The following is a 19,775-nucleotide window of genomic DNA, read 5'->3' as shown; positions in this document are numbered from 1 at the left end:
ACTGCATCTATTTCTCTGCTGCAGGACACATTACCTTAAGATTTATCAACATTAAATAACAAAACATATTATGCAAGTACATTTTGATTGCAATTAGACTCTTCAGGACACCCATCCACGCAATTTTTGACCTATTTATTTTCGTTAGAGAGTTGTTGGCAGCAGTTAGCGCAAGGCAGATAGATGCCAACTGTTCTTGGAAGAATAGTCCATCAGAGGGCATGGTAACTGTCACACATACAAAACAAATCTAGTGCCACCAGTTAACTCATCATGCACAAATCTGGAGTGCTGGAGGAAACCTTAGTACTCCTATAAAGGCCATTTGGAGCAGGATGAAATTTAATATACTGTAGCTAGTGACTGGGCTTAGAAGGCAATAGTGCTGACTGCTGTGCCGATATCCTGCCTAGAGCTCCAATAACAGATACCTGAATAATGTAACTGATTATTTTTTAATTTTATAGACTCCTTTAATGTGTTCTTTAGTATTAAACGTTATAGTGCATCTGCTTATCTATCATCCAACACCTAGCACTTCACTTATCTGGACTTATCTGGACTTCACTTATCTTTCTCTTACACTTTCCTGCCTTTTCTAATAGTATTACACAAACAAAATTGTAAATGTGGTAAGTTCCATATTTAGGTTGAGGAGGTATATATTATATGTTCTCTGCCCAGATTGTAATTAACACCACACAGCTAGAATGCAAGCATTTCTTTTTCTTTCTGATAGTACACTGAACCTCAGTTTTGTGGTATTTCCACTTTGTCTTTTCAGCTAAAAGGTTGTGTCCTTATTTAAGTCCTTTCGAATATAGGCCTACTTCAAGGCTGGATCTTCCCTAATATTTTTCAATATTCATGTCCTGGATATCTATACAAATAATGTCTGAGGAGCTTACCAGTAATATTGCACTTCTGATATTTACTGATGATTGCATAGTTAAAGCCCTATCTGATTATGATCTTCTGCACCCATAGAACATAAGGGGATACACGTCAGGCTCTTCCATATCTAAGTTTTAAATGCTAATAGATTATTATCTTTCTGGGAACAAATGACTTCCTGTAATAAGCAGTTTCAGAGGTGAAGGTGTATTGGATCGAGAGATAAATTAACATATTGTTGCAGTGGTGACCACACTGCAGGCATTTAACTGAACAACGGTGGTGAAATAGGAGCTAAATCCTCAGGCAAATCTCTCTATTTATCAATCCCAATCTCCACCAAGGCTGAATGACTGAAGTGAAAAGTGATTGAAGGGGAAAGTGATTACTAGAAGCAAGAATGGGCACAATTTTTGAGAGACGTCAGTCTAAATAGGATGAGTGAAAAAAAAGGTGAACTTTGCAGAAGAGCAAAAACTATTGTAGATCAGGACGGGCCAGTTGAAGTGGGGTATGCAATAATAAGAAACCCCCTTGGGACTGGGCACAGCTAACTGTGAGATGACTCATTGGCAGACCAATAAAGAGTTTACATTTCTCATTTGGTCTATAAGAACCTGGCAATTCCAACAAAGACCTGGAGGCTGTTGCCAGTGTCATCAATGTTAGATATAGTCTGTTCAGGCATGACTTTCATCAGAATTAGCAGATGTAGAAGTAAATAGAATGAGTGAGTGTTCTAATACTTGTGTCAAATCTGCCTGTACTTGGTCTTTGGTCATACTCTTATTAACAAAGTGAAACATACTGTATGTTTGTAATAACAGCCAGCATATTCATCCATTTATACTTTTCAGTTTTACATATCACATCTCAATTTTGTCATTGTTTATAAAGTATTAAAAATAAGTCATTTATTAACTCTTGGAAAATGGGATTTAGACAAAAAAGTGGACTCTGGTTGCAACAGGTAATACATGTCTACCTTGAAGAAGTAAATAATGATTTGAGTGCCCAATAGGTTTTCAGAAATCATCCATCCATCCATTTTCCAACCCGCTGAATCCGAATACAGGGTCACGGGGGTCTGCTGGAGCCAATCCCAGCCAACACAGGGCGCAAGGCAGGAACCAATCCTGGGCAGGGTGCCAACCTACCGCAGGACACACACAAACAAACACCCACACACCAAGCACACACTAGGGCCAATTTAGAATTGCCAATCCACCTAATCTGCATGTCTTTGGATTGTGGGAGGAAACCGGAGCGCCTGGAGGAAACCCACGCAGACACGGGGAGAACATGCAAACTCCACGCAGGGAGGACCCGGGAAGCGAACCCGGTCTCCTAACTACTAGGCAGCAGCGCTACCACTGCGCCACCGTGCCGCCCTTCAGAAATCATTTTTTGCTTAATACTTTGTTGAATGGATTTAAATTGTGTGATTGAACTTTGCTCTTACAAAATGTCCATTTTCTCTGCTACTTTTCAGTTAGTATGAAGTACCTGCATGTAAGTTAAGGTCAGACTCCACTTAGAGAGTACTGCACAAAGGCTTCATGGCCCACATGTCTGTCTTCATAAGTGGTATCTAAAGGCTGTAAGCTTTTTCCAAACTTATGCCAAAGAAGTACAATGACATGCAAAAATATATTAAATTGGCACAGAGAATCTAATTAATGACTCAGTATCAATTTTAAGTGGCATCTTCTCCACAAAGAGATATAGCAAGTAATGTACCAGAGGTATCATATAAAACTGGAGAGTATATTTGTGTGCATAATAAATTAATAAAACAGTGAATGATCAGCAAGCCAACAGAGAATAACTGATCCCATCCCACACTTCTGGAGTCTGTTCAGTGCTATTTGTGCTAAACTGTTAGATGATAAGATCTTGATGTCCAACAATAATATTTTGCATTATACAATAATATTGACAGTGAGGAATGCTAATTATTTTGAATGAAATGTCTGTGTTTTTCATAATGAAAAATCTTTAATATTTTAGAAGGAATGACTTGTCTAGCTGTTGGTGGAAAACAATATGTGTTGCTGTACAAGAAAATTATCATTTCCGTTTATATCAGTTGTAATATGTACACAGAAATCTTTGCTGCTTTAAAAATCAATTGTATCAAATACTGTGAAATAAAGTAATTTTTTATAATACAGTGTGAGTCAATATTATGTTAACATTTGAATGATGGAAACAATTTATTCATAAAACATACGTCATATGTGCAAGATGATTTACAGGAATGTCTCAACCTGTTCGCCATTATGTTCAACACACGTACCATAAATTGTCCACAAAAATTGTATATAAGTACATACATAGCAGTACCATTAGTGTTAACATAATTTTGACTCACCCTGTACTTTCCAAATATACTACAACTGGATATTTTTTAAAGTGTTGTATTTTTATTATTATTGTAAGCAATCTAACTATTTTTGGGTACATTTTGTGACAAAAAGATTTATTAAATGTATGTCAGATAAATATCTTGAACTAATAAAAAATAATATAAACAAATAATTGTACAATTACAATTACTTAATTATCTTTACATAATGAGAAGATCAATCGCACTATTGTCTGTCACATGGAACCAAGGCAACTATAATAAATCTTTAGATTTAGTTTGCTTGATTTAGTAAAGATGCAGTGGAATCAGTAATTTTCCAGACCTTCTCATTCCCAGTAAAGAGACATATTGGCACATGCACGTGTGGTAAATGGTGAAGTGTGTCTATATTTGACTGTCATGTTTAAAACAACTGAGGTGACACTCAGTCACTAAATGTTATCTTTTGAGATTTAGATTAATCAAAATAAATTTGAAATAAGAGTGGTGTAGGATTTTTCTAGTTGAGGAAAATTACGCACTCTGGTTTTCAATTTCCTAATTCATGACAACAAAAACAATTTTATGTGGGTGTGCCTTTACTAAGAAATTAAAAGCAGGCAAGAAAGGATTACAAATGTTTGTCATACACAAAACAGAGACATATGTCTGTGGGAGTCTGGCACCTGCTCACATCTCAATAATTTGTGCCTGTTTTAGAGTCTGAGTTTTGAAAGATGAATTTGGTACTTAGCTTTTGTTGTATATTAAGGTTTTTTTTTACATTTAATTGGATCAAAGGTGCATGTGGAAAGGATTTGAGAGACTTTATAAATGATAAAAACAGCAGAGGACAAAAAAGCCAACTCCCCATAAGTCCTGGCGTCCTATCTTAACAAACAAGTGAAAAAAAGAAAAAGAACTCCTCGTACTTTTTCTGTTGATGTAACAGACTCATGACACAGGTCAAACAGAGGCAGAAACTTTAAATCAATATAAAAAACCCATACTTATCTACCCTTTTATACCTGACTAAAACATATAATGTATTCTCTCCTTGGCTGTAATGCTGAGTGACTTGAGCAACACTGTGTTTTTCTTTCCCTTTTAATAAATATTTAAGATTTCTAATTCTCCTGACAAATAAGAATTTTGCAAGTAAATAGTAACCATATTTGTCTCATGGAAATTCTCCCCATAACATACCACCATATTGGACACACATCACTCTCCTTAAAAAAGAAGCATTCTATGAGAAACGTGTAATCAATGGCCACAACATAAAGACTGCAGCTACCATATTGTTCTGCTCCTACTGTCTGAACATCACACCCTAAAAGTACTACAGTCATGCTATACTGGGAAGTCTACCTTCAGCACTAACAGGTAGAATTTCCCATGGGACCTTTTGGTAAAGTAGCCTGGAATTAATAAATTAGTACAAACCTCAGTCCTAATAGGTCACATTAGCTGCAGGTTTTCACAGTTTTTACATATAAGCATTGCAAGTTAACTAAATTTGGAATGCTGTTATGGAGAAAAAAAGATGTTTTGGTGTAAAAATAAATTCAAAAAATTATTAAAACATAAGAACATATGATTGACCAACTAGAACAGGGGTGTCCAAACTACAGCCTGCAGGCCAACTGTGGCCCGTGGTCCATTTTTAATTGGCCCACAGCAAATTCTAAAAATATAATGAAATATGGCCCACACACGAAACTTGCTCTTAACCGTATTGTACTTCTTAGGTTTAACATAAAGTGGAGCTACTGTCTTGATCAAGGCAGCATCTTCACAAACAAGCGCAACCAAAGAAAAATGTTGCTATGGGTGACCAAAAATGGCAGAACCAAAGAAACGCACAATAGCAAGTGAGTGCAGAAACTTTCAGACACGGTGGAAAAAAGTCAAGGGCAAATGTGACTCTTTGATTTGCAATGAAACTATCACAGTGATGAAAAAGTATAATGTGTGTCAACACTACGAAACCAAACATCCAACCTTCACGTCTTACACTGGTGCCGAGCGAGAACAGAAAGCTAAGCAAATGGCAACTAGTCTGCTAGCTCAACAACAGCATTTTTTTCATGCTAACAAAACACAAGAAAATGCCACATTAGCTAGTTACGATGTAGTGCAACTCACTGCCCATCACGGGAAACCTTTCTTAGATGGTGACTTCATAAACAGTGCCTCACTAAAGTCACAGGAATAATGTGCCTGGAGAAAATGCAGGAATTCAACAACATTCACTTGTCCAGAAACGCATTTGTGCGGCGAATTAAAGATTTGTCAGCTAACTTAAAACATCAAATGTCAGATAAAGCTTGCGCTTTTGATTTTTACTCAATTACATGTGATGAGAGCACTTTGTAATACAATAAATGAAAACCCATTAATGGAGAGGTGTAATGCTGTTTTTTCTTTAAGCATATTCAATTATGAAGCATAATTTACCAATATTTAATTGATTTTGCTATCTTAATACACAGGAGGTGAGGCAATATACCTCACCTATAGTGGGTGGCCCAGCCCTTTCTCTGTATGTAGCACCTGATGAAAAAAATTTGGACACCCCTGAACTAGAAGAAATCAATCAGTTCATCAAGTTTAGCTAATTGCTGAGTTGTCTCAAACCCTTATCAGGATACTGGTCTAAAGCTTCCAAAGATTCCTGGATAATCTGGAAAAATGTTGCTAAAGTCTGACTGGATAGGGTTTTAAGAGTCAAACCACACTCAGAGCCATATTTTCTGAAAGCATACTGTGACTTGAGCCCTTGTGATGCAATTGATCAGTCTCAAAACTAAATGAATCCAAACAGGACAAATTATATAAAAGAAAAAGTATATCATTGAAAAGAAAACAAAACATAAAGATTAGGTACTTGAATTAATAACAAAAGACAGGGAACAGCAATAACTCTACACAACTGTCTGAGTCAAACTAAACAAGAGGTTATCCAATCTCCCTGATGACTGGTCCTCTTCTCCCTGATGACAGATGCTCTTCCTCCTAGCTCCTTCTGCCCTTACTCCTTCTTCTGATCTCTCTTATTTATACCAAGTAAACATGAGTTCTCTTGACTCCAAGCTCTCTTGGCTTGTGTTTTCAAGGGGCTATTAGAGCCTTTGGAAAGAATGACACACAAAAGAAGCTCCTTGTTCCTGTCTGGAACTCATCCTAGCAGCCCCAGATGTCTCTGCAACTCCGATCTTCAGTTCCTTCTTAAAAGGCCCTGGTGATCTGTCCAACATGCAGAGGGTGGCAGGATGCTGTGTATAAAGCAAACTGCCTAACCAATGCTATCTCCACTGTTTTCTCCATATATTTGTACCCAAGGAGTACTTATTGTCTGATCTCCTAATTTTACATCAATGGATTGAACTGAGCAGTCTGTGCTTCAAAACTGAAAAATACAATGAAGTTTAAAAGCTCAGCATGGGGGAGTAAGTTGAATTTCTTTTGCAGTTCTATGAGGGGCTGATCAATGACTACAGGTAATGACTGAATTCAGTTTTAGAGTGGCTGAGGATCATATCAGTTATTGATGGAGGATGGGGAAGTGGAGGCAACAGTGCAAACTACTTTACATGTAGCTTTGAGAACTGTAACATTTAATGATTAATTTAAATAAATATGTTGTACTATCATGTTTACTCATTGCACTACTATTACTGTAGGTTTTGATTAAAGATCTGATAAAAATCACCATGCACAATTTGAAATAATTACGAAAATGAGACAGCAGATGAATAGATTTTACTCACTAGTATTTCAGAAAAATATTTAAATAGTTTATTGCATAGCACAAATATGTCTTAATTCAAATTATCTGCTTAATCCCTCATTAATCAAACAGACAACATAATGGCAAATTAAATAAATATTAACTGTGTAATAATATACAGTATAATGAAAGTAACCGAGAAGGAGAAAGATAAATAGTATTAAATTTAGTTAGACGTTTTTGCCAGTAGAGGGCAGAAGCACCCTGTTTTTCAAAAAGAAACCCAAGACTCATCTATAAAGCATCCACTAACAGAAGAGCGCAATCCTTCTAATGGAAACAATGCAAGTGTTAGATGTCAGCAGTTTTTAAACTATGCAAACACTTGATTGGTAAATGAACAATTGCTGCTGTACTAAAATGATTTAACTTAATTTTTAATTTAATATTACCTGAATTTTTAAACATTTCTTTTAATACTAAAAGGGCTAACAGTTAAATGAGTACATTTATCTTTATCAAACCTGTAAGTAATAACTAAAATAATACTGCATAATTACTGCTAGTGGCTTGACACACCCACATACTGTATGAGCTCCAGTCTCACTAATAACTATGTCTGTTAGTTTATAAATATTCAATGACTAGTTATATTACTGACTAATCTGCTAATGTTTTTGCCATTTTTTCTCATTTTTATGGAAATATGTAATGTTTCTGTTAAAATATTGAATTAAGCCAGAAAGCCTTCTGTAAAAATGATAAATGTTCCAATCCCAGCATAGGCAAAATGCAAATAAACCAAGGACACCAGACCTTTAAAACTTGCAACTGTTTAAATTGTGAATGTGTTAATATATTTTCTTTTCTTAACAGTAACATTGCACAAAGATTGTCTGTTTGTAGAGAAGCAGTTGACATGCAAGAGTTTCTTTCAATTTATATTGTCAGTCAAGCCCTGTACTTCACACTTATTGGCATTTACAGGATTCTTCATAATGACAGAATTAGCATTAACAATTAAATTGCTATGATGGACAGCATTGGGAAATCTACTACAAAAGAAGACTTAAACTGCTTAAGTACTTATTTGAATATCAGTTTAGCTAAGAACTTGGAATTTTAGTTTGATCAAATGGATATAGCTAATGAGATTACTCTGAGATTTACAGTAGCAGTTGTAATGTGGATCCAAAGAAACAAAGATAAACAATTCGACTTTGGATATCTTCTTTCAGAATTTGCACTTTGCATTTACCTTGATAAAACTGTAAGGATCTTGAAATAAAATGTTAATTTTATTTTACAAACAGAACAGATTGGGCCAAATAAGTCTGGAGGTGGAAAACTGGAGGTGCAAATCAGAACAAGCTGGATCAGTAATATTCAGACTACGATTACACTGTACTAGAGAAAAAGCACTGAAGAAGACTTAAAAATAAATTAAAAACCAAAGCCATATTAATATGATTTTAACATATACTGTAAACTATGATTGGTACAACAGAAAAAGCATATGCAAGGAAAAATTATTTCAAAGAAGATTTAATTTGAAATGTAATATCTATCAGGAGCAAAATATAATATGAAAGATGGTTAATTGGTGTTCATAATATTTGCTTCCCGGGTCCTCCCTGCATGGGGTTTGCATGTTCTCCCCGTGTCTGTGTGGGTTTCCTTCGGGTGCTCTGGTTTCCTTTCACAGTCCAAAGACATGCAGGTTAGGTACATTGGCGATTCTAAGTTATCCCTAGTGTGTACTTGGTGTGTGAGTGTGTGTGTGTGTGTGTGTGCGCCCTGCCCAGGGTTTGTTTCCTGCCTTGCGCCCTGTGTTGGCTGGGATTGGCTTCAACAGACCCCTGTGACCCTGTAATTAGGATATTTACGAGTTGGATAATGGATGGATGGAATGGAATATCAGAATCATGCTTGTTCTGGCTGGTTGTGCTTTCGAAGTGTGTCATGTATACAACCCAGTCCTGAAGGCAAGGAGCAAGCGTACAATACAAAGGAGCTGTTGGGCTACAAACTGCAGTAGGAGCCATAAATGAAACAGATGCTCAGAGCCAGAAAAGAAAGCATGAAAAATGCTTTTAATAGATCTTATACAGAGGCAGGAAGCACTAAATGGCTGGCCCAAAGCCTGAAAGTCATTGCTTTAACACTCACTTCTAAGCATGCTCCATTTTTTTCCATAACTCTCAAAAAGAATACAGTTTTAACAAACAACAGGAGACCATTAAGTCCGTTAAGCTTTTTTGGTTACCTAATAAATAAGTCATCCTAATACCTCACCCAGATATTTTTTAAAGGTTATTAAGTTTCTAGTTCAAATACTTTTCCAGGGCCGCACATCTCTTTGTGTGATAAAGTCATTCCTGGCTTGAATCTTAAATGCACTTCTCTTTAACTGTTGTCCTGAAGTATGTGATTAACCACAGTATTTATTCAGAAGAACTCTATTGGATCAACTTTGTTGCTGTCTTTTTTGAAAAAAAATTGAAAACCTGTGCCAGTATTTATCATGAGTCTCAGAATAGGAAAATGGTTCAAACTGGCTCAAAAATTTCAGTGTTGCAAATTTGCTTCTGTTCTTAGGAGTAGGAGCAATAGCTTTTTAGCAATTTTCCTAATTTTCAATACTACTGTTAAGTTCAGCAGGATTTTGGAGAGCTCATGAGCTGTCCTAACTCGCTAGGAGCTACCAAATGGTGGCGTTCAGGCAGAGATTGGCACGAACATTTCAGGAAAGATGGAATGTTTTTGGAAGTGCTGGACTACAATGAACTCGTAAAAAGATATTTACAGAGTCGGAATAATATGCATAACAAATCTTGTATGTCACATGGTTGCCTCATCTACATGCAGTAAAGGTGTGCTGTCTAATAGAAATGAAAGTATTAGTAATGTTACATTTTTGGCCACGGAGAAAATGTGGCATTGCAATAGTGATGACATGGATATGTCACAACCAACAATTTCTTGAATTCTTTGAATGCCCTTATAATACGTGAGGTAGTATGCAGAATTATACACTTCCCCAATACTCCATGTGAGGTCATGTAAAAGCAAGCTGTATTCATTCAAATCACTGGTTTTCCTGAAGTCATTGGTGTGATTGATGACATGAACATCAAGATCATTGCCACAAGTGTAATTGAGCACAAATACTGTATGTGAGTCACAAGTGATACCCAAATATCAGCACACATGTGTTCATAAATGAGAACTGTATTGTAGTATTACCCTGAAGATAGGTGGAGCTGGATGGGAGATTGGCAGTGAAATGTCACATAGGTACTCTGAGTTTGGCTCTCTACGAACCGCTAAATGAGTTAAACAAGCCTGGGAAGGGTTAAGAAAGCAGGTGTAGACTCCCAAGATATTGGATAAATAGAGCCTTACACAAGATAAAGGAGGGTCACTAGAGAGACATGGAACACAACTCTGGAAGACAATGGAGAATACTGGAAAAGTAAACATGACTTAAGAAATGGCACAGGAATAGCAGTGGCTAGTTTCACTAACTGTTATATTACAAAGTGTTTCCCGTGGCCATAACAGCGGGAAGGCGATTCGTCTTCTGGAAGTATGGCTATGGATCATTCATTGTTAAATGAACATGCCTGTTATCGTGTTTTACTCTCCTTCGGTATGCATGTCTTGGCTTCCTATCTCAGTGCTCAGTACCGTATTGTTCTTGATGTTGTTGCAAAGTGGCCCGATTCAATGCATAACTCTAGAGTACTTCATAAGAGTGCATAAACCATTTATTTAAATGTAATCATGTTACTTTGAATATTATTTTTATTATTATTTTTGTTGTGAAGCCTTAGTGTTGATATCAGAAAATTACATAGTATCATTGTGATTTCTGGAATAGGAAAAAATCTTACCCTAGTCAGTCAAATTGCCCAGTTAAAATCCAGTTTTGGAACTTATTCAGCATTTACTTAAAAAGAAATACAATTTGTAATATGACTGTAAAAAAAAGACAAACTGGGCTGACATACAAAAGATATTTTGGGCTCAATAACTAGTTATCATGAAACTTTTTCTAATATATGGCTGAAATAGTCATCACTATAGCTCAAAAACGTTGTGGTATCTTCTGTCACCTGTTCTTTCTGTCCTGAAGTCTCCTGTTGTCAAAAACATCCTGCATTGTTCTGGTTTCAGAGAAGGCAGGTGCCTTTTAATCATAGACCAGTGGTACTTACCTCTCATATTATGAAGACTTTTGAAAGACTGGTCCTGGAGTATTTGAGTTCTTTTGTGGTAGACCACCTGGACCCACTGCAGTTTGCCTATCAGACAAAGATTGGAGTGCAGGATGCAATTATCCATCTGCTCCAAAAGGCTTATTTTCACCTGGGCAAAGCTGGCAGCACTACGAGGATTATGTTTTTTGATTTTTGTAGTCCCTTCAGTACCATCCAGCCATTCCTCTTAAGGGTTAAGCTCAGAGGTATGCAGGTGAAATAGCCAATGGTATCCTGGATAATGGACTATTTGTCCAGCAGACCACAGTTTGTTAGATTCAATGACTGTGTTTCTGATATGGATGTGAGCAACACTGAAGCATCATAAGGAAAAGTCTTCTCTCCATTTCTCTTCACTCAGTACACTTTAGGCAATAAATAAAACACCTGGTGCTGAAAGAATTGTTTGCAACTCAACAACAGCAGAATCAAGAAACTGCTTATTGACTTTTGTCACACCAGGGAGTGGATGTGAGAGTGATGTACTTCTACAAGTGCTTGAGGGTCCACATTAATGACAGACATGGACTGGTTTCATAACACAGAGGACCTTTATAAGAAAGCACACAGCAGGCTTGTTTTCCTTAAGAGACCATGTTCCCTTAATGTGGGAAGTGACATCCTTCATATCTGCTACAACTCTTTGATGACCAGTGCAGTTTTCTACAAGGTGGTGTGCTGGGCAGGTAACATCACTTGAAGATACCCCCACCAAATCAATAAATCAATTTAAAGGGCAGGTTCAGTTATAGGATGCACTCTGGACCCCCTGGAGGTAGTAGCAAAATAGAGAATAACAAAACAAAACTGAATGCCTTATGAACAATGCTGCACATCCTCTCTCTCACACTAACACTGAGTATTTTCAGCCAATGATTTATTTAGCTCAAGTATGTCAAGAAACACTACTGGGGCTTTTTTATACCAACAATAAATGCCTGCATTATGCCTCACTGCAACTGTGACAGCCTAGTCAGAAGTATCTATCTATTGTAAAGGTTAATGCTGCTGCCTCAGAGATCCTGGCACTATTTGTGTTTCTTTTTCTTGTATCTGCATTTGTCTACAATCTTCATCCCACATTTCACATATGCTCCTATGAGGATATTTGGCAACTCTAAATTGTGAGTAATATCTAGAAAGCCAATCAATAAAAATTAGTAACAAGTAAATCATTATGGTCTGCAAGTCCTAATCAAATGTCATTATATGCATGCAAATATTCAATTGTGTGTATATATATATATATATATATACATATACATATATACTGTATGTGTATTTGTTGTTGATCTTGATGAATATAAGTCCTAATTAAATGTTGGGGTGCCTCCCAGGCCACTGTGCTTACTTGAAACACTAATGTGAGGCAATAAAACAGCTGCACAATGGCACAATAAGGAAAAAAAAAGGTATGCTTAGCTGTTGGCTGCAGTTGATAAGGCTTCGGAGCTTCGTTGGGTGGGTAACACAACTCCCAAATGAGATGCCTCCTTCCAGGAGTGCCCTGCTTTTATGCTCATGGACCAGAGTCAGTTGCCCTCAATAGGCGTCTTCTCTGAACTATGGGTGGAAAAAGAGGGGAAAGAGTCAGTGACTGCACTCCATGGTGTCCCGGGGTGGTAGTGCTTACCTCTGATGAGTCTGGAAAGTGACCCTCTGGTGTGCATGCATGACTATATGTATAATATATAAAGAGCCATCTGGTGGAGTTGTTCCTTAATAGACCAATATATCAAAAAAACATGCTGTGGTTTTCACACACAACCATCTCTAGAATTTACAGAGAATGGTCCAAAAAAAGGGAAAATATCCAGTGAGCGGCAGTTCTCTGGGCAAAAATGCTTGCTGATGCCATAGGTCATACGAGAATGGCAAGACTTGTTTGAACTTATAAAAAGGAAGAGTAACTCAAATAACCAGGCAACTGAGGCTATAATTTGTATGGGCTCATCAAAATTGGAAAATTGAAGACTGGAAAAATGTTGTCTGGTCTGATGAGTCTAGATTTCTGCTGTGAATATTGAGATGGTAAGGTCAGAATTTGCCGTCAACAGTGTGAAAGCGTGGATCCATCCTGCCTTGTATCAACAATTCAGGCTGGTGGTGGTGGTGCTGTAATGGTGAGGAGGGTATTTTCTTGGCACACTTTGGGCCCCTTGGTACCAACTGAGCATTGTTTAAATGCCACAGCATACCTGAGTGTTGCTGACCATGTCCATCCGTTTATGACAGCAGTGTGCCCATCTTCTGGTGGCTTCTTCCAGCGGGAAACACGCCATGTTACAAAGTTCAAATCATCTCAAACTGGTTTCTTGAACATGACAATGAATTCACTCTACTCAAATGGCCTCCACAGTCACCAGCTCTCAATTCAATAGAACACTTTTGGCATATGTTGGAAAGGGAGATATGTATCATGGCTATGCAGCCAACAAATCTGCAGCAACTGCGTGATTCAATCATGTCAATATGGACAAAAATCCTTGAAGAATATTTCCAGCACCTTTCTAAATCTATACCAAGAAAAATTATAGCAGTTCTGAAGGAAAAAGTGGGTCCAACCTGGTATTAGTAAGGTGTACCTAATAAAGTGAATGTGTGTATATATATATATATATATATATATATATATATATATATATATATATATATACTGTATATATATATATGAACTTTTATAATAGTTACAATAGTGAAATACAGAAATGATGGGGGTTCATTTTGATATTAGAATTTTACAGATTCTCAATTTTAATTATATTGACCTTAGATCAAATATTTATCTTTTTTACAATAATTAAAAAAAGTGTATAGATGACATTTTAAATATAGTGATATTTAATTTACTTTTCTTTAATTAACTGCTGCACTTACAATAAAATCTTTATGTTATGGAGCACGCCAGCTAATAAAGAAATGTGGCTCCAACTTTAAAGATTTTCACTTTAAATGTGTTTTTTCTTGTCACTGACCCTTTTTTCACCTTAAAGTTCCCTATTCCTGAAAGTTCTCAGTACATTGCTACAAGTACACAGCATTTCTACAGTACCTTTTTAATTAGTGTATTTACTTACATTTATTTATCTTTTTGTTCTTGTTAATTCTTCGTATAGATAAGTCACAGCTAAAAATTCTAATATGCTCAAAAATGTGTACTTGAACGTGAATAGAATAATGCACCCCTAAACAAGCTGTAATAGCAGTACACAACCTAAGCTGTCAATACAAAGGAGCCAGCCTTTCATTAGAGAACTTGTTCATTTTGTGATGCTCCTGGTGGCACTGTTGGCATGGCAGAAGTTCTTCTGACTTAGCTTTTCAGGGTTTAGAAACAGGAGGCATAATCTAGGGAAGGGTGCAGTAGCTTTTTGTCACTTTTTTACAGGATGTAAATGCCAATATAAATAATTCAACACTTCAGTGAGGAAAAGAAAATGACAAGTAAAAGTAATTCTTCAAAATGACTGCTTATCTTCTCAGTAAAGGCCAGGTTATGGAGCGTGAAGGCATTGCATAAGGAATCTGGGCAGCATGAAGCCCATAATAAAAAATGTGGTAATCATCACACAAAACCAATGTAGGCTTGCTGTGATTCCATTTACAGTTGTGGTAAACAATCTTATTCCTTCTTTCAGTGCTGTCATTGCTCAATTGTTGTCATGCAATTCAACTGCTACATTAAGAGATCCAGTGATTTCCAAACCCAACTTTAAACTATTGTTTTAGCTCATAAGTATCTAACAGCATAGTAAAAACACCCATGACCTTAATCATGACATGAACAAAGTGAATCATGATGGCATAGGGGACATAGCAATGTCAATGGTATTCTAGAACAGTAAATTCTAGTAAGAACATTTGTCTTTCTAGACAGTTTCATAAAGCATGTAGTAACTAGCTTGAAATTATTTTTTGCATACTTACATTGCTTTATAATTGATTCAATTAAAGGACATAACATGTAGGCAAACATTTTTGACACTGAGCCCATTCCACTGTAAAGTACAAACATTCATTAGTAAACAATCCTGGATTAAAATATTGAATCAGAGCTGAAATAATTTAGTTAAGCTCAACATTTATATAATATCACCACTATCCTTCTGATTAGAAAATAAATTGGACATAAAACTTACAACCATGGGTACAGTATATCTACTGTAAGTACCAAAGTTATTTGGTTTTGTTATAAAGCATATTAATTAATTATATTAAATAGTAAATTGTACCTTATGTTTTCTGTAGAAGATACAAACCATTTGCCCATTCACTGAATCTAATATTATGTAAGAAGTGACCAGGTGCAGACAGATGAGACTGTGAAGCCAAGACATTTTGGGGCACCACCCTGGTAGCCCCATTTAATAATAACTCAAAGGTCAGCCACAAATGGCTCAAACTCAAAAACATTGCTGTGAGTTTCTCTGGCAGCAGACTGAGATTGGAGCTCTGTCCTCTAAGAAAGTAATTTTTACTTCTGACACCACCTGCTGGGAGAAGGCCAGCTTTGTATTCTGGGGACCGGAAGGGATGGAGTTTCTTGGGCAGTGGAAAGGATCAAATTGTCTCTCTTGGGAGCTTTTTCCTAGCTGTGGAGGATGAAGGAAATTTTAAAGTTAGTGTGAGCACCCCCTCTCGTTCTGGATTGGTATTGCTTACCTCATCTGACACCAACTTAGGCAGAACCACTTACAAGGTAACAGTAAAACAATAATACCACAACAGACAAAATTGTGGCAATTTATATTCACCAGCTAACGTAAATGGTATGGCTTTGAGATTGAGAGGAAGAGAACTGGAGAAAACCCAGTCTAGTTATGGGGAAAATGTGCAAATTACACTTTGACAATGGTTGGAATTTGATTCTAGATCTACTGGAGCAATGAGACTCTAGTATCATAATGCCCACTTAAAAATTCTAAATATTTTAAATAACACCCTTCACAGTGAAAACAATCCACAAACACAGAGTACATTTACTATTAGTTTTTTTAAGCATCCTTTTTGCACATCATTCGCAGCCAAAGCTTGTCCCAGAAATATTGTGCACAGCTAATAAACTAGACTTGGACAAGGTGATACCCAGCATGAGTTCTTGCTCACTCATTCATTTAAAATTGTGCAGCAAAAACTCATTACAATAACATATACTGGAAGGATTTTGTTTACAATCAATGGGCCTTTAAAAGCTTGCAGTGCCAATTTTCAGTCATATTGAGTGATTGCTTTTGAGTTATTGTGCCTACAGACTAACACCCTAACACATAAACACATATACACAGAAAGAGATAACTTTACAAGACTTCTGATGTTGAAAATGTGTAGATCTCAAAAAAGTTCAATGTTTTTTACTCCAACACAATTATTTCCCTATGAATATATATATCCTTATATATAATTTGATACTATACTGTATGGTGATCGCGTCAATACCTTGACTCAATACAAGTTAGAACCATGCAATGCCTCTGTAGTTAGAACATAACGTGGCACACGCGGACGCAGTATTGCATGATTGGCTAAGAATGTTTGAATGTTTCAGTGATGCTGCTGGATGGCCGAGTATAGTAAGTCGATGTTGGTTCGAGCAGATAACAGTAAGTTCGGTTGGTTTTTAGAAAGTTGGTTTGGTGGGGTGTACTTTCCAGGACTAACATCATCGACTGACTTAAACCCCTCGACAGCTCCGGAACCATAAGTAATTTAGAAAGAAACACCATTTGCTTTGTATGTCGAAATCTATCTTTGGGCAGTTCAGTTTTGGCATCCATCCTTCTGACATCTATTGGCAAACTGAGTAATGACGGCTGGGTATTAACAACGGTCATTGTTTAAATTTTAGCCGATCTCAGATCTAAAATGACTACGGCAACATAATTATTACTCCGACTCTGATTAGAGTCGTAAAATATGGTTTGTTTTGAAAATTTGTTTGCCGGAAAAAATCAAATGAGGTGCGCCGAAGAGGTGAGTTCACGTCTCGCAGCCCCGTTTAAACAGGAAGCCCTTCATTACATCGGCCAAAAAGGTCTATTTTAAGCACAAATCAGTGTCATGATAACAAAATCATTTCAAGGACTTAAAAAAACAAATAATTCTTTGCAGAGAAAGTATGGATTTCACAAACGTACAATTTGTAGCCCGATTCAATCGGGCTCCCAGTTGCTAGTATATATAAAATCCTATGGTATAAAGTGTTAAGAAACTGAGGAATTATCTGCCTGCTTAAATAAAAGATACCTCTCAGTTTCAGCTTTTAAGTCCAGGATGAAGAACTTTAGTCTAGCATACCTTGATTACAACATAAATTACAGCTTTGTTTTTTAATCATTTGTACAAAAATAAAAATAATACAGTACAATATTTATAAACCATTGCAAACCCTCCTCTATTTTGTTTCTCTTCTTGGTATCTTGATGTGGCCTTTGGTGCCACTGCTGTACTGTCAAGTTGTTCTATTACCCATGGAAAAGATATCCAAGATACCCGGAATATTGGAACAATTGGACGGAAAGATTCTGTCATCAGATCGGCATGGTCGGCAATTGGACAGACTCTACTATAGATTGCACAGGAAGTGGTGGACGATGAGCTGTCCAAGATCTCCTGGATCCAAACTGTGTCTGACTTTATCTTTTTTTTTTTTTACATTTTATTGTATTTATGAAAAGCAAGTAGCATTCCATACAAGCAGGTCAAAATTGGCAAAACTAGGTAAATCAACCCCCACCCATGAGAGCTTAACAGACAGAGTAAAAAAAGGAGTTGAAAATCCTTTTCCCCTAAGTTAAATAGTTATTCTAAAATTTTATTTATTAGCTTTATTGACACTGGACCCTCTAGAAGTTTATTTTCTCCAGGGATGTTGCTGGCTGGAGTTTTTGTTTTCCTCTCCTCTGTTGTTAACTATTCATAGCTCAACAATGAATTAATGGACAGATATTGTTGATTTTCATTAATGTTAATCAGTTTCTTCTTTGTTTCCTATATATTATAAGAGACTTGTATCTTTATGTGTATCAATTCTTTATTGTGTTCGTAAGAATTACTTATGAATGCTTTGAAATCACTTCAGGTTTCTTTTTTGTCTGGTGCCTCATGACTTACCAGTACAAAAAAATCTACATATGATGTACCATTTGAATCAACTTGATATCTAATTATGCACGTCATTGAGGTTTTTAGGGTATCCCACTGTTTATGACGCTCTAGACCTGAAAATGTCTCATTTTTGGACTATATTTTGTCCAGAAAATTATACCCTTATGATAAAGAGTAAATCAATAGATATCTTCAGCAAAACTGGTCAGAAGAACTTGAATACCTCATCAACTGATCACTGGATTCACCCTCTAATGGGATATGAGGGGTCAAAATAACTCCTTTTTACAAAACTTTGAAAAACTGTATTATAGGCACATGAAGTGACATTTTTATGCTATTTCAAAATTTTCTGATCACGAATAAGATATTTTTTTGATACTTCATTTTTTACTGGTGGTCCTAGCCTTCTAAGTGAAACTTTCAGAATAATAAAAATGACAATCACGCAGGGCAATGATTACAAATAGGATGTTAATCTTGATTTTTGATCCTTGACTAGGAATCTAGTCATCTATATAAATCTATCAGAGAGTGGAAAATAGCAAACTAAATTAAAATTGGGAATTATTTGACTTTAAATATTTAAATTTAAGCACACATTTTAATTTTCAAATATTTGATGTAACTTCTTGTTTATTATGTACTTCTACCTTATGAAGTCAATTATTACTTTTCTTATGAACTCACTAAATTAGGGCATATTACAATTATTCAGACTTTTTCAGTCATTTGTAAAATTTAAACTTGCATTTTGTACTTGCATTTTACCTGAGAGCATATAACAGCACTCTGTGCCTGAACTGAGTGAAGAGCATTACACAAAAATAAACTGAATTAAATTAAGTCTGTAGAGAAAATCTGCCATAGTGATTTTGAATAAAATCAACATATTTCTGACATTTTGTAAGGCTTAAAACTGTCATGAGTTTCACTCAAATTGAGCAACTATTTTTTGATTTATTGTGCCAACCCTCTGAAATTGTGGCACACAAAAAACATTTCTCCTTAGTATGGTGGACATTTTAGGACATCCCCCTCACTCATCAGAGCTAAGGATGGGTAAGATACCACTTCACAAATACTCACATCATATTCAAAGACCCCTAAAATGTGAAAATCAGATCAAAATTCAAAGTCAAAATGGGGTCATTGTCCATAATTTACTGGTATATATCTATGGCATATATCGTGTATAAGACTAGGGGGCTCTGCCCCCTTCTAGCTTCGCTTGCCAACCCCTGGTGCATCCCATAACTAAGCCTATCTTTTTAATGAGCTTATTGATATGGTGGACCTCTCTTGAAGTGATGCTACCAGCCCAGCACACTATAGTGTAGACAATGACACTGGCCAACACAAAGATGTAGGACATAAAATGATGTCACTACCCACATTAAAGGAACACTGTGCCCTTTCAAGTTCCTCTGTG

This window comes from Polypterus senegalus, chromosome 13 (genome assembly GCF_016835505.1).
Source record: "Polypterus senegalus isolate Bchr_013 chromosome 13, ASM1683550v1, whole genome shotgun sequence".
NCBI lineage: Eukaryota > Metazoa > Chordata > Cladistia > Polypteriformes > Polypteridae > Polypterus > Polypterus senegalus.
The sequence above is the reverse complement of the archived record's forward strand: the minus strand, read 5'-3'. Positions refer to the sequence as shown.